Source organism: Nothobranchius furzeri, chromosome 16 (assembly GCF_043380555.1).
Source record: "Nothobranchius furzeri strain GRZ-AD chromosome 16, NfurGRZ-RIMD1, whole genome shotgun sequence".
NCBI classification, from domain to species: Eukaryota; Metazoa; Chordata; class Actinopteri; order Cyprinodontiformes; family Nothobranchiidae; genus Nothobranchius; species Nothobranchius furzeri.
In genome coordinates this window covers 4,950,905-4,966,006 of record NC_091756.1, presented here as the reverse complement: position 1 = coordinate 4,966,006, position 15,102 = coordinate 4,950,905, and positions in this window count along the sequence as shown.

Genomic DNA, 15,102 nt, shown 5'->3' with positions numbered 1-15,102 from the left:
TCTAAATATTTATTTAAAATTGAATCAAAGGAAATTGGAATGGTATCGAATGCTTTTAAATTACTATTTAAAGAATGAAAGTGATGGGGAAAAAGTTCGATCATATTTTTTTAACCCTGTCTGTTTAGCTTGACGTCTGATATATATATATATATATATATATATATATATATATATATATATATATATATATATCAGACGTCAAGCTAAACAGACAGGGTTAAAAAAATATGATCGAACTTTTTCCCCATCACTTTCATATATATATATTTATATATATATATATATATATGTATATATATTTATATATATATTTATGTATATATATATATTTATGTATATATATATATATATATATATATATATATATATATATATATATATGTATGTATATATACATACATATACATATATATATACATATATATATATATATATATATATATATATATGTATGTATATATACATACATATACATATATATATACATATATATATATATATATATACATACATATATATATATATATATATACATATATATATATATACATACATATATATATATATATATATATACATATATATATATATACATATACATATATATATATATATATATATATATATATATATATATATATACATATATATATATATATATATATATATATACATATATATATATATATATATATATATATACATATATATATATATATATATATATATATATATATACATATATATACATATATATATATATACATATATATATATATATATATATATATAGAGCCATGCCCTGATGTGGGGGCTGGGGGGTGCGTCGACATGGTCGGGACATAGAAGGGGGTGTGCGGCTAAATAAGTTTGGGAACCACTGTCTTAGACCATTAAAGCTAGGGTATGTAATAAAAAGTTTTAAAAGTAACTTAAAATGTTCTTAAACTTGACTATCTAGCAAAAGTTTATTTATTAAACAGAAGACTTAATGGATTCTTTGCTTATTCAATAACTACATGTACACCATTCTGTGTTCCATTTCAAAGAAGAGTCAGGTTTAAAAAGTTAAGAATGTATTACTAACAATTTTTAAAATAACAATTTTAAAATGACTATTTACAAATGACAATTTGTAACAGCTTTGATATTAAAACTTGTTATTAAAAGCAAACCTGTGTCTGAATGGAAATTAAAATGGAATGCATATGTTGGATGCGTGGATGATATCTCAGAAGAAATCTTTCAGAGACAGAAACGGGTTCTGGGTGGAAAACGTTGTTTTGCAGCTGACTGAGTTGTTTCTTAGAACAGCATCGGACGCAATCTGTCGGAAGTGTCTACCTCACCCAGTCAGGAGACCCTCTGTTGGATCCGAGATGTCAGGTGGAGATGATGTCCTCCGAGCACGAGGTTGGCAGAAGGACCTTAGACCAACCAAAACGGTCCTGAGATGTCTCCGGGTCACAACGACTGATGAAACTAGTTGCGTCTCAAAATCAATAAGTCTGAAGGAGTTTTGCGTCAGCTGGTTACAGGTGGCGTTTCTTCGGAGCGATTCTATCGGCGTGACAGAACAGCAGGTGGAGGCTTCGGGCGGCCGACCCTCGTCCTCTGGCACTCTCGTCACCACGAGAGTATCTGCTCGGTTCAAGAACTGAAGTTGAACTGAGGAGTTTTTGGTTTTAACAAAACCTCAGAACATGCCCTCTCAGCATCAGAAAGCTTGTTGTTATGGAGCAAAGACAAGTGGGGCGGTTAACTTTACCCTGGATTCAGTTCTGCAAGATGTGGACACGTGCAAATGACCTTCTTCACACTATCAAACAGTACTGATTATCATAAATAATAATTAATATTAATCACAGAATAATAAGTCATTTCAGTAATTAAACACATTTATAATGAACCATGATTATTTATGATGATTATAATAAACCTTGTAATAAACAGTAGAAAGAGTTTATCAAAAATGATTGTTTTAAATCTTGAAGTGTCCTTCATCTTGCGGAGGAACAGCAGACAGATAAAAGATGGTGTTTAGCAGACTGTACGGCTCCTGTGATGGATAATCTGTGGGATAAAAGTTACAGCTTGACCCAGCTCGATGTCACACCCTGTCCTGTCTTCTCCTAGGTTGTAGTCTGTGTCTCCGTTAATTGCTCCCACCTGCCTCTTGTTTCCCAATCACCATAGCTCCCGTTCCTCATGTATTTAAACCCCTGCTGTTCTGTGTTCCTTGTGGTGTCATTGTTTCATTGTCCAGCGTGCTTAATAAACCCTTGTTAATCGCTCCTACCTGCCTAACTGCCTGTTTCCTCCCTGGTCTGGATCCTCGCCTTTCCTCCGCTCCACTCCGCAGCATGTCGTGACAGAATGACACCACCCGAACCCGTTGATGGATCCAGCCGGGAGATTCTGCCCTGGGAGAACCTGCTCCAATGGCTTACCCCGACCCATCAGCCGGCTTCTCCCTCTCCAGCCCCAGCTCCACCTCGCCGCCGCCGGCATCGCCGACCTTCGGCCGCGGCGTTCCTCCCTGTCCTCCCGGAACCAGAGGCATGTTTGGACCGGGAGCCGCTGCCAGATCGCTCCAGCTATGAGGGCACGAGGTTGGCGATCTGTTCCCCCGGAGTCGGTCCACGGCGTGGGGAGAGACGCCGGAAGCCACTGCACCCCTGCGCTCCTGGACGGAGCTTCGAGCCCGCCGCTGGCCGTGCCCGGCGCGGCAGTTCGGACACGCCCCCGGCCAGACCACCAGTCCCGTCTCCTGCCGAACCGGAGCCCCCGTCGGTTGCAGAGGAAGGAGCAGCAATCGCGGCCCGGCTGATGGAGCAACGGGCGGAGCTCGGCCGGTTCCGCGAGCTCCTCAGCCGCAAGGAGTCTCACCTGGACGCCCTATCCTCCTCGTCCCGGGGCCAGAGGAGCGAGAGCGGGGTTTCCCCAGCGGAGCTCGCCGGTCAGCGGGCTGAGCTGGCCCAGCTCCGTCGGACGCTCAGCCTCAGGGAGCTAGAGCTGGACGAGCTGACCTCCCGCCTCTCCTCATCACTCCAAGCCTTCTTAGCAGCGGCACTGCTGCTGACCCGGAAGCAGACGGTACCGGATCCGGTCCAAAACTCGGCGGTCCAGAAGTCGAAGGACCAGAGGCTGACTCCTCCGGGCCAGAAGCAGACGGTACCGGCCCATAAGCCGACGGAGCGGGCCCAGAGACAGAGGGTGCCGACCCGAAAGCAGACGGAACCGAATCCGGGCCAAAAGTCGCCGGTCCAGAAGTCGAGGGACCAGAGGCTGACTCCTCCGTGCCAGAAGCAGACGGTTCCGGTTCCGGTTCAGAGACCAGCGGTCCAGAGGTCGATGGTCCGACAATCAAGGGACCAGAAGTCGACGCCCCCGGATCAGAAGTCGAGGGTGGTCGACGCCCCTTCCTGTTCTGAAGTTGACGCCCCTTCCTGTTCTGAAGTCGACACCCCTTCCTGTTCTGAAGTCGACGCTCCTTCCTGTTCTGAAGTCGACGCCCCTTCCTGTTCTGAAGTCGTCTCCTCTGATGACGTCCCCGAAGTCGTCTCCTCTGATGAGGTCCCCGAAGTCGTCTCCTATGATGACGTCCCCGAAGTCGTCTCCTCTGATGACGTCCCCGAAGTCGTCTCCTCTGATGACGTCCCCGAAGTCGTCTCCTCTGATGACGTCCCCGAAGTCGTCTCCTCTGATGACGTCCCCGAAGTCGGCTCGTCTGATGACGTCGCCGAAGTCGGCTCGTCTGATGACGTCCCCGAAGTCGGCTCGTCTGATGACGTCGCCGCCACCTCTGAAGTCGGCTCGTCTGATGACGTCGCCGCCACTTCTGAAGTCGGCTCGTCTGATGACGTCGCCGTCACCTCTGAAGTCGGCTCGTCTGATGACGTCACCTCCCAAGTCGGCTCGTCCGAAGTCGGCTCGTCTGATGACGTCGCCTCCCAAGTCGGCTCATCCGAAGTCGGCTCGTCTGATGACGTCGCCTCCCAAGTCGGCTCGTCCGAAGTCGGCTCGTCTGATGACGTCGCCTCCCAAGTTGGCTCGTCCGAAGTCGGCTCGTCTGATGACGTCGCCGCCTCCTCCTCTGAAGTCGGCTCGTTCGATGACGTCGCCTCGTCCTCTGAAGTCGGCTGGTCCTCTGAAGTCGGCTCGTCTGACAACGTCACCTCGTCCTCTGAAGTCAGCTCGTCTAACGACGTCGCCTTGTCCTCTGAAGTCAGCTCGTCTGACGACGTCGCCTCGTCTGACGTCGCCTCGTCTGGGGATGCTCTCTGCACTCAAGAGGTCGACGCTCCGTCCAGCCCGGCGTCTCCACGGTCTCCGGTTCCGATGGTGGTTTTGAGGGCCGCTCCGGCCCAGCCTGCAAAGACTTTGTCACCAGCCCAGCCTGCAGAGACTTTGTCACCGGCCCAGCCTGCAGAGACTTTGTCGCCAGCCCAGCCTGCAGAGACTTTGTCGCCGGCCCAGCCTGCAGAGCTCCTCTATCATAGATGCAGGTCCTCAAGAGTCCGTCCTCGTCTCCTCCTCTGCCGCAGGCGCCGGCCTCCAGAGGCCCATCGCCTCCTCTTCTGCCGCAGGCGCCGGTCTCCAAGGGCCCGTTGCCTCCTCGTCTGCCGCAGGCGCCGGCCTCCACGGGCCCGTCGCCTCCTCGTCTGCCGCAGGCGCCGGACTCCAGAGGCCCGTCGCCTCCTCGTCTGCTGCAGGCGCCGGCCTCCAAGGGCCCGTCGCCTCCTCGTCTGCCGCAGGCGCCGCCCTCCACGGGCCCGTCGCCTCATCTGCCGCAGGCGCCGGCCCCCGGACTCTGCTGTTCCCTGCCGCCTCTCCATCGTCCTCTGGGCCCTCCATCCGGGTCCCCCTCTCCCCGCCCTGCTCCTGGTTCCTGTGGGCGTCTGGGATCCGTCCTTTTGGGGGGGGGGGGGGTGTACTGTCACACCCTGTCCTGTCTTCTCCTAGGTTGTAGTCTGTGTCTCCGTTAATTGCTCCCACCTGCCTCTTGTTTCCCAATCACCATAGCTCCCGTTCCTCATGTATTTAAACCCCTGCTGTTCTGTGTTCCTTGTGGTGTCATTGTTTCATTGTCCAGCGTGCTTAATAAACCCTTGTTAATCGTTCCTACCTGCCTGCCTGCCTGTTTCCTCCCCGGTCTGGATCCTCGCCTTTCCTCCGCTCCACTCCACAGCACGTCATAACACTCGACCTAGCTGGGGAAGTGTGACCTTTGGGTCACAAACATGAGGCCATTCATGTCGCTAACGTCTGTCAGCAACAAGGACATTCTTTACTAGACTTGTGAACACATTAACATGACTGAATTATCATAGCTCTTGAACACTGTACTGGAACCAGTACACTTCTTTAAAACAGACCAAATCCATTATGCAGTTTGATTGGTGGATGAACAACACACATGCTTAGAATCAATGACACTTAAAATAACGTGTTCTGTAACTAATAGTAAAAATGTATACTTCAACCTAACTGAAACTACGTGTACTCACAGCTTATGCAACTTTCTGACATGACAAACTCCAATGTGAAACACTTTGCAGGTTCTTCTTAGCAAATACCAATACACTGTTGAAAAACTAATGGACTGATAATATAACAATTGTCCAAGTTCAATATAGAAAAAAGAAAATCTTGATAAGTTTCTAAATAAGTAGCAAGACTTATTTCATTTTGCTGAACTACCAACAAAGCATGGGACATAGAAGACCTGAAATAAAGAAACTTCGTTACAGTTTTACAGATCAGTATTCTTGTTGCTGCTGCAAAGCTATGTGGAGAAGATGACTCTGAATATAGTAATAATATAGTAATGAACTGTGTACAAATACATATTGTGACCACTCCATTGTCTCGTGAAACTGGGAATGATAAAGAAAGTGGGATACTTCAAGCCAAACCTGAACTTTTTTTTTTTTTATAATACCGTGTCCTGTCTGGCTGTGAAGCAAACAGAATTGATGTCTGAATGCTGGTAACAAGCCTTACAGATTTACTCTCAGGTGGAGCATCAAAGCGTCTGCTTTTAATGTCACGCCTGATACTTACAACTTTATTGTTATTGTTTTTGAATGGTTTGTAATTCCAACCAGACACGGAGACAGAGGTGAATGAGAAAGGAAAAGAAAAGGTGGGGAGAGAGGGGTTCCACAAAAATAAACAATAATGAACAAGAGTCTGCTTCTAGACCTGCAGAAAAAGACAAAAAAAAGCAAAAGAACAAAAAAAAAAATGGGACACAACAACAATACAACAAGATCAAGCTATCACTGCGTCAACTTGATGAGGAAATATATAATCAACATTGCTTAACTGAAGAATCACGATAATAAATCACAATGCATTTAGTGCCCACCATAGTCTTAAGACCTGTGTTTAACGTGCCCAAGCCCATACTTTTGAGAGCACCATGTGAGCACCTGTGTGTGTACACGCGCTTGTTTATGTAGGGTTTCTCTATAGGAGCGTCCAACAGAGAGTGTGAGGGACCACAGATCCGCCCCCCAAAGATGCGCAGGAGACGGGTGGAACTCCAAGTCCAAGAGATCCAGGTGCTGCCCCAGAACACAGGAACCCCGAGGAGACTGCAACCAGAAAGGCCCCCCGCCCCCCTCAAGAGGCACAGAGGATCGCCCCGGGGGGCCACAACCAGCAGCCGGCAGAGTCCCGGGAGACATCAGCGGCAAGCCCACAGGCCCGCCCGCAGCCTCCCACCCCCTAGCCGGCCGAGCCCGGGACCCAGCGACCCGGGACCCAGGGGCGACCACCCCCGCCAGGGACCCAGCAGAGCCCAGGAACCCAGATCCCACCAGGCAGCCACCGGGTCTTAAACCCCCAGACCCGGTTGCCACGAACTCTCAGGCAGACCAAGTCACAACCCCTCACACCAGGTGTGGCAGGGGGAGGGGGGACGAAGATCTATATCATCAAAAGAAGTTCCAGGAGAGGGGCGGAGTCAAAGGCCCCACCTGACATATACAGTCATACACAAACACAGTCACACACTCCCTCATGCTCACACATACACATACAACCAAAGACTTACAAAAATGCACGCCGGACACCCACTCATGCTCCCCATACACAACCTATTCACTCTGGTCCCGGTACTGCTGCACATTGGGTACAACATCACCGGTAACCAGAGTTTGACCCTTTCTGCTGGGGTGCTGATGAGCAGGCCCCCCCGCCCAACGCTGAGCACAGCAACCCACCACCCCAGACTCCAACCAGACGGCCAGATCTCCCTCCTAGCCTCCTGCCCCAGGAAGCCAAGCAACAACAGAGGTGGCTAAGACCCCTAGTCTCCCTCCACCTGCTCCAATATAGTGTTGTGTGATCATGAGGTGTATTCCATGGCTGTGGTGAGCGGGCAGTGCGGGCATCATCCGGCTTATGCCAGCTGATGCCACCACACCACACCACCCCACTTACACCCTCAGCCCTCGGCAGGCACGTGCCGAGGGGGGTGCGGAGGGTGCTTGAGACCCTGCCCCTTTTGTCCGAAGTGCCCAAAGTGCCCTTTTTCCGGTCGTTCGTCAGATTTTACCATACAAAACTGTTATACTGTGTTACATATCGAGCACTAGGATCATGCGGAGGCAGCCGCCTCAAGCTGAAGGCTATTTTCCCTTAGACCCGCCTACAAGCTCACTGACTGGCTCTGCCGCATCATACTAACGTGTGATTGGTTGTACTTGCTGTTGCCAGTGGCGGCTGGTGAAAAATATTTTTGGTGGGGCTGTGCTATTTTTTATTTTTAAACAAACTTCTGCTTTCTGAGCTTTGTGCACAACTTCACTATTTCCTGAATTAAGCACAGCTCTTTTATTTCCTGTCTTACGTTATTGGACAAACTGATTCATCCAGGTGTGTCTGTCTATTGGCACGCTGCCTTGCAGACCAAGGTTGAAAAATACTGCATTAAATTACACATAAAATAGCACGACCATAAATGGTAAATAGGCAATGCAAGAGGCAAGTAACAAAAACATTTTGTTTAATTTCAACATTTGAGTGAACAGGAAAAATTATGAGCAGGTCACTGTTACAGTAATGGTAGTAAACACTACTTAGACAAAATGCCAGAAATTTACACTGCTAAATATTTCTGGAGTGTTGTGCCAAGGCCAACTTTATACAAAGATCAAGAGGATGCATTTGTGTGTGTGTGATACCTCATTTGTACAGAAATTTTGCCCTTCTGTCCTTCTGAGTGGCAAAGCTCTCGATTAGCTTTTTATTGAAGTCAGGAATGTTTGTGACAAGCTTTTTTTCCATGGAGAGCATGGCAAGAGCATTCAGCCCATCCTGTGTCATGGCGTTCCTCAAGGAAAGTCTTAATCCTCTTTAAAGTAGATACATAAAAAAACAACAGATAAGTACATAGGAAACACTTTCATAGGAAATAATGTCATCAGTATCCTCTTACAAATGTCACATTTCCCAGTTTTTGGGACAATAACACATTTCTTATTCTCAATCAGATGTTTTTACATTTGAGGTAAAAACATCTAATTGAGAATCAGAAATGTTTTATTGTCCCAAAAGCTGGGAAATTTGTTTGCTGCAGCAGAAGTGTAACAAGTAAAATGGAATCAGATTGATGTATGTACAAATTTACATGAAATACACATTTACGTGATTAAATATGTATAATAAGTATGTGTGTTGAAATTAGTTTTTACAGTTATTGCACATTAAACATGTTATTAAACAAATGTCCCGGTTTGTGGGACAACCAAGGATTTCTGATTCTGATTGTCTTGTTCACAGAAATGTAATGTACAGCTTACCTCTGCACCCAGCTGCTGTTGTTCCCTGCATGGCAACGTTAGCTCTGCTGCCTAGCATGGCTAGCTTCACCGTGTTGTTGTCCATGTGTGCCCGGGATGACTCGTGTTTCTTCCCCTTCTCAGAAAAATGTTTCATGTCTGTAACTCCTGACTCATCCATCCCTTATCTGTCCCAGCTGTTTTGAATTACAAACACGGAAAGCAAAATAAAGCATTAGTGTGATTTCATCCAGCTAGCCAAGCCTTCCTGGTGTACCAATTTCGGGAGAAGCCTCGTGTGTACAGTTTAGCTCTCTCCTTCTCCTGCTGGCTTATCTTTACGTCGGGCTGATCTGGTCCAAGCTCTTTGACATTAAGTTTTCCACCATAGTTCTCCTCTCGAACGGATAATGGAGAAGAGACCGAACTGAATTCAGTGGCTGCTGAGATCCGGTATCCATGCTGGTTGTAGTCACTGGCGGCGTCCATGTTACATCTGCGTCACGACCAAAAACGACTCTGCCGAGTTCTACCGAACACCAACGAAACCTTTGGCGGTAGCTCCATCGCCCATCATGCTTCTGAAACGTTCTGAAACAATGTCGACGCTGATTGGATACATTCCCATTCCTACACTTTGATATTCTTGTCAGCAACTGGACAGCTGGTCTCGTCCTGTTTGGGCGATTGAAAAACAGCACACAGCCTCCACCGCTCGGCAGAGACCGGCAGAGATCGGCAGAGACCGGCAGAGACCAATATAGAGATATATATATATATATATGATTTAGTTTTGTTACAAAACACACAATTAACTTATTGTTAATTGTGATTATTGTTAATTTTATTTATTTATTTTTTTTAAATAAAAATTAAAAACACGGGAAAACTGGGAGGGCGGCACCCTATCGCCCTCTACTGGCCAGCCGCCACTGGCTGTTGCTCTACCTTGTAGCCATGGAGACGACAGACCGGTGTTATCCCTACGGAGAGGAGTCTGCGTTCATCTAACTGTAAGTTTTTTTTCTGCCTGCCTCACGTCAGCTGGATAATATCAGAGCTCTTGTTTATGCGCGTTTGAGTCCGTGGCTAGTGTGTGTGGAGCACAGTCAGGTAGCTGCATGTCTGGGACAGAAAATGAGAGAGAGAGTTCTCCTGAAGTGTTGGAAGAAACTCACAAAGAATCCCGGATGTTTCTCACTCTAGATTCTCCGGGTCATAACTTCTGAATTACTAATCGAATAAAGATACTTCAAACGGTTTCTAAAAGTACATAAAACGAGCTTTCCAACGAGGTATTACATGATGTAATTCATGTTACTCCAAAAATCGCTATTAGAAGGAAACCAGCTTTGCAGCGTCACAGAAAGAAACGGAGCGAACCGCGACGGGAGAGCGAGAACCGAAAGGAGGAGATGATCTGATCATCTTCATCAGCAACTTTTATAAAGTTATGGAAACAAACGTCACAAATAAAATCCACCTGGTTGGTCAGGTGTCCCAGAAGGCTGTTTCTGTAGATGGTGACATGAGGAGGGACAGATTAAAGTCACACTGGTTTTTATTTGAACACTCAACTGTTTACTAATGATTCAGCTTCATTCCAGCATTATTTATACATACAATAAATATTTATTTAGCTGAAAATATAATGTTATCAGTGCAGAATTTCATTAGTTGACTTTTTGTAATGAAATGTTTACATTTAACCTTTTATCTGGCTTATTGATCTTCATAATGCTGGTAGAAATGCAGCTACAGCTGTGAAGTAGCCCATGAGTGTTATTTTATGATACCTAGTATTTATTTTACTGTATCCCGTTCTCTGGACCAGAGCGTAGACCTGTGGTCACAGACAGGCTGCAGTCATTAAATTGGTTAACATGAGGTCAGGGGTCACACTGTTTTCTGAGTGTTTGCAACACAGTTCTGAGTTTAAATACCGGTAGTTCTTCTGACATAGTTTGCTCAAGTCATTTTGAAGTTCCTGTTTAGTAATAAATGTAAAGAAAATTCAAATCTGTTTTTTTTTCATTTAAGCTGCAGTTTTACAGACTTTAATAAACATAAACACTAAATACAAACCAGACTCTGAAAGCTGAGATTGTTCTGAAAAAAGGAGCAGAGTTACAAACATTTTACACTTTTATTACAATTTTAAAGCCATAAAAAAATTAACCCAGTTATATTTATGGTCATAAGAGGGTTAAACGTGATAAATTTTCCACCTCCCACAAAGAGATGGTAAAAGTGAATGTGAGCATAAATAAGTTTTATTACTTTATTATGTATTTTTTATTATTGACTATTACTCCAAAGAGTTCAGATGAAGGCAACTGGACTTCTTTGGTTTCTTTAAAACATTTCACTTCTCCTCTGAGGAGCTTTTTCAGTTCTAACTGGAATATGGGAGAGTCAAGCTCATAAGCTGTAGCTGTCTGTTGTTATTTAAAGAGCAGAAACAAATCTGAGTACCCAGCCTCTCCATCTCCTGATGAGTCGTTAGCCTCTATTGATGGTGAGTCATCGTGTTGATTAGATGCAGGAAGGTGTGACCTAGACTGAAACTGAATGAGATTCAAAAAAAAGTTCTAATCTTTTAAACAACGCTGTTGGTCCTCTTGGTCCTTGTTCTGGTTTTCTCAAACCCTGTGTTAAAAACCTTGGTGTGTTTTTAGATGGTTCTTTTAATCTTTACAGACAGGTGAGTGCAGTGGTCCAATCAGGTTTTTATCATTTAAGGCAGATAGCAAAGGTGAAGCCATACCTTCCTGCTAATGTCCTCGAACATGTCATCCACCTGTTCGTGTCTTGCCGATTGGACTACTGCAACTCCCTGTATTCTGGCCTGGACCAGTCCTCCCCACACCGACTTCAGCTGGTCCAAAATGCAGCGGCTCGCTTGCTGACTGGAACCAGCAAGTGGGATCACATAACCCCGGTTCTGGCCTCTCTCCATTGGCTTCCTGTCTCTTACAGGATCCGTTTCAAATTTTTACTTTTTGTTTTTAAATCCCTTCATGGCCTGGCCCCAGTTTACATCTCTGAGCTGTTGTCCGCTTACGTCCCTGCCAGAACCATGAGGTCCAGCTCTCAAGCTCTTTTAACAGTTCCAAAAACCCACCACAAGACTCGCGGCAACAGAGCGTTCTCTGTGGTTGGGCCCAAACTGTGGAACAAGCTACCTCTCAACATCAGGACCACACAGAATCTAGAGCATTTTAAATCCCTTCTTAAGATGCAATTTTTTGATTTGGCTTTTAATGCAGGTTGACTTGAGCATCTTAATAGTTTTTAACAGTTTTTATCATAGATTGTGATTGTTGTGTGCTCATCTTATTTTAGGTTTTTATTGTTGATTTGTTGTATCTTGATTTGTTTTACCTTGTACAACGCTTTGGTGTAGCTTTGCTGCTGTAAATGCGCTCTGTAAGTAAAATTGACCCTTGACCAAAGCTGCATTATTGGTTCTGGAAAGGTGAAATCTAAGCCCCGCCCCTATTTAAAGTGGGGTTTTCACGTTTTTACATAGATCGCTTCTTTTACTCCTCTCTCAAATCATCTATCTTCTCTGTCCAGAATGTGGACTTTGTCATCTTCAAAGGTGTGTCCCTTGTCCTTCAGGTGAAGGTGGACTGCAGAGTTTTGACCTGAAGAGGTGGCTCTCCTGTGTTGTGTTATGTTCTTGTGTAATTGTTGTTTAGTTTCTCTAATGTAAACATCTGGACAGTGCTCCTACACTGGACTGCATAAACGACCCCACTCAGCTTCTGTTTGGGTGTTTTGTCTTCTGGATGGACCAGGTTCTGTCTGAGGGTGCTGTTGGGTTAAAGTTTACCGGGATGTTGTGTTTGGAGAAGATTCTTCTAAGTTTCTCTGAGACTCCTGCCACGTATGTGATGATGGTGCCTTTGTGGAAAGGGTGTTGTTGTTGGGTTGGTAGCAGAGCTCTCATGTTTAGTGTTAAGTTCAGTGAGATCATGGAATGGGATCAAGAATTTTCTACAGACAGGAAAAAGATCTCAGTTAACATAGCCGTAGATCACACTGGCTAAGTCTCTGTGGTGCATTTATTTTACATTTATTTTACTACCTCTTACTAGAGCTGTCTTTAGTAGGCACAAAATATCTTTGGTTGTACACCTGTGCAATAGCAATAAAGTATCTTGATTCCTGTTAAATGTACTTCCTGAATGAGTGACCTTTTCAGGCTAAAACTACTAAATGACAAATACAGACAGAAGGACGACTTATTTGTTCTTTTATAGTGCGTTGCATCACCACCTGGTATCAGAACAAGACTCAGTATTGGAAGATAATCAAAAATCAAACAACTTGGGACTCGGATCAGGGGCAGAAATGTGGCTGTAACACCTCTAGATATAAGTCAGCTTTAAAAACTAAAACTATTATTTATGAACTAACATTAACACTAATGACACTAATTTATATATTTTTATTATGTTGTTTGAACCTGTTTCTCATTATCTGAATTTTCTAACTTATTGGATTGCTCTATAAGTGCCCCTTTTTTTTACTTTGAGCACCCGCCCCGTCAAAGGTCTCTGCACGGCCCTGGCCCTCGGTGTCTAAGTGCGGTTTAAAATTGGAAGTGGGCACCGGCACCCAGGAGGAGGCTGAGATATCCCCCTGCCAAATGTCGTTTAATGTGCTCACTCCCAAGGCCCTAAGTGTGTGTTTGTGTGGAATGTTGTCAGTGGAAGTGTATGAGGTGCAAATAAAATTGGGGGGCAGGTTGCCACAGGAATGCAGAAATGGGGTCCATACCCGCACTCCCTGACTTGTCCACCCCCCAAGGTCCTATGTGTATATTTGCTCATTAACTCTACTTCTGTGGATGCCTCTAAAGACTTAATGATTTCTTCTAACTCCTGAATACGTTTGTTTTCCATTTTTTTCTTATGTGATGAGAAAGAGATTATTTTACCTCTCATCACTGCCTTTCCTGCCTCCCAAATAGATGCTGATGTTCCAGGCAGGTCATTATGTTCTAAATATAAACCCCACTCCTTTTTAAAAAATTCTATAAAACCTTCATCTTTAAGCAGTGATGTATTAAACCTCCAGTTTTTGCTTGGTGGGATTGTCTTTTTATTTACCAGAGTTAAAGAAACCGGAGCATGGTCGCTGACAACTATGGGGTGTATCTCAGTGTCTGAAATGTTAGCCACCAATGAGCTGCTGACTAGAAAATGATCCAAACGTGAATGAGAGTGATGGACGTGTGAGAAAAAAGTAAATTCTCTACGGTTAGGATGAAGAGATCGCCATGCATCACAAAGCCCATAATCACTCATGTACTGTTTAACTATATTAGTGGATTGCCAATTGCGCCGAGTCCCAGCTGTACTGAGCCTGTCTGTTAAGGAATTCATCCAAAAATTAAAATCACCTCCAAGTATAAGTGGACAGTCATAGTGTTCGGAGAGTACAGAGAAAAAATTATGAAAAAATGGAGGGTCATCAATATTTGGACAGTATATGCTGACGATACATAAGCTTTGATTCTGTACAGATATTTTTAACATTATAAATCTACCCTCTGGATCAGAGACTGTGTCCAATACTGTGAAATTGATGTTTTTGTGTAGTAAAATAGCTACACCTCTTTGCCTAGAGTTATAGCAGGCAGAGAACATGCTGGGAAAGTAAATAATAATAATACTAATAATAATAAAGATCCAACAGTGTTTGTGGTTTTATTATTTGACGCATAAATTATGATATTGTGCTGTGAATTTAATATGTGTGTGTGTGTGTGTGTGTGTGTGTGTGTGTGTGTGTGTGTGTGTGTGTGTGTGTGTGTGTGTGTGTGTGTGTGTGTGTGTCGAGTCTGACACAGTGTTGGAAAGTTGTGTGGTTGTGCCGTACAGGTGTAAAGGTGCAGAAGCAGGTAAAGAGGAAAGGAAAATACAGAAACAGGTTAAAAGAAGAAAGAACTAAAAAGAAAAGGTGATAGGGGTGTGAGGTGGTGATGAACAGGTGATATCATCTAGAGTATGGATTTAGCAGCTGTTTAATCCTGACGTGCTCAAACCCAGTGCATCCTGATAAGAATAATAAATGTCTGACCTGATGTTGGGCTAATACAGCCAGTCTGTCACTCCTCGCTCCTTGTAAAGTTTATTGTCCACATAAAGCTTATCCACCGAGATGACAGCTCTCTTCCCATCCTGGATAAACTTTTTGCGCAGCGGAAAGAGAACTCGGCGCCGATCCAGGATTTCCTTAGGGAACTGGTCATTAACGCTGAAATCTTTTCCTTTGAGCTCTCTTCCGTGGATTT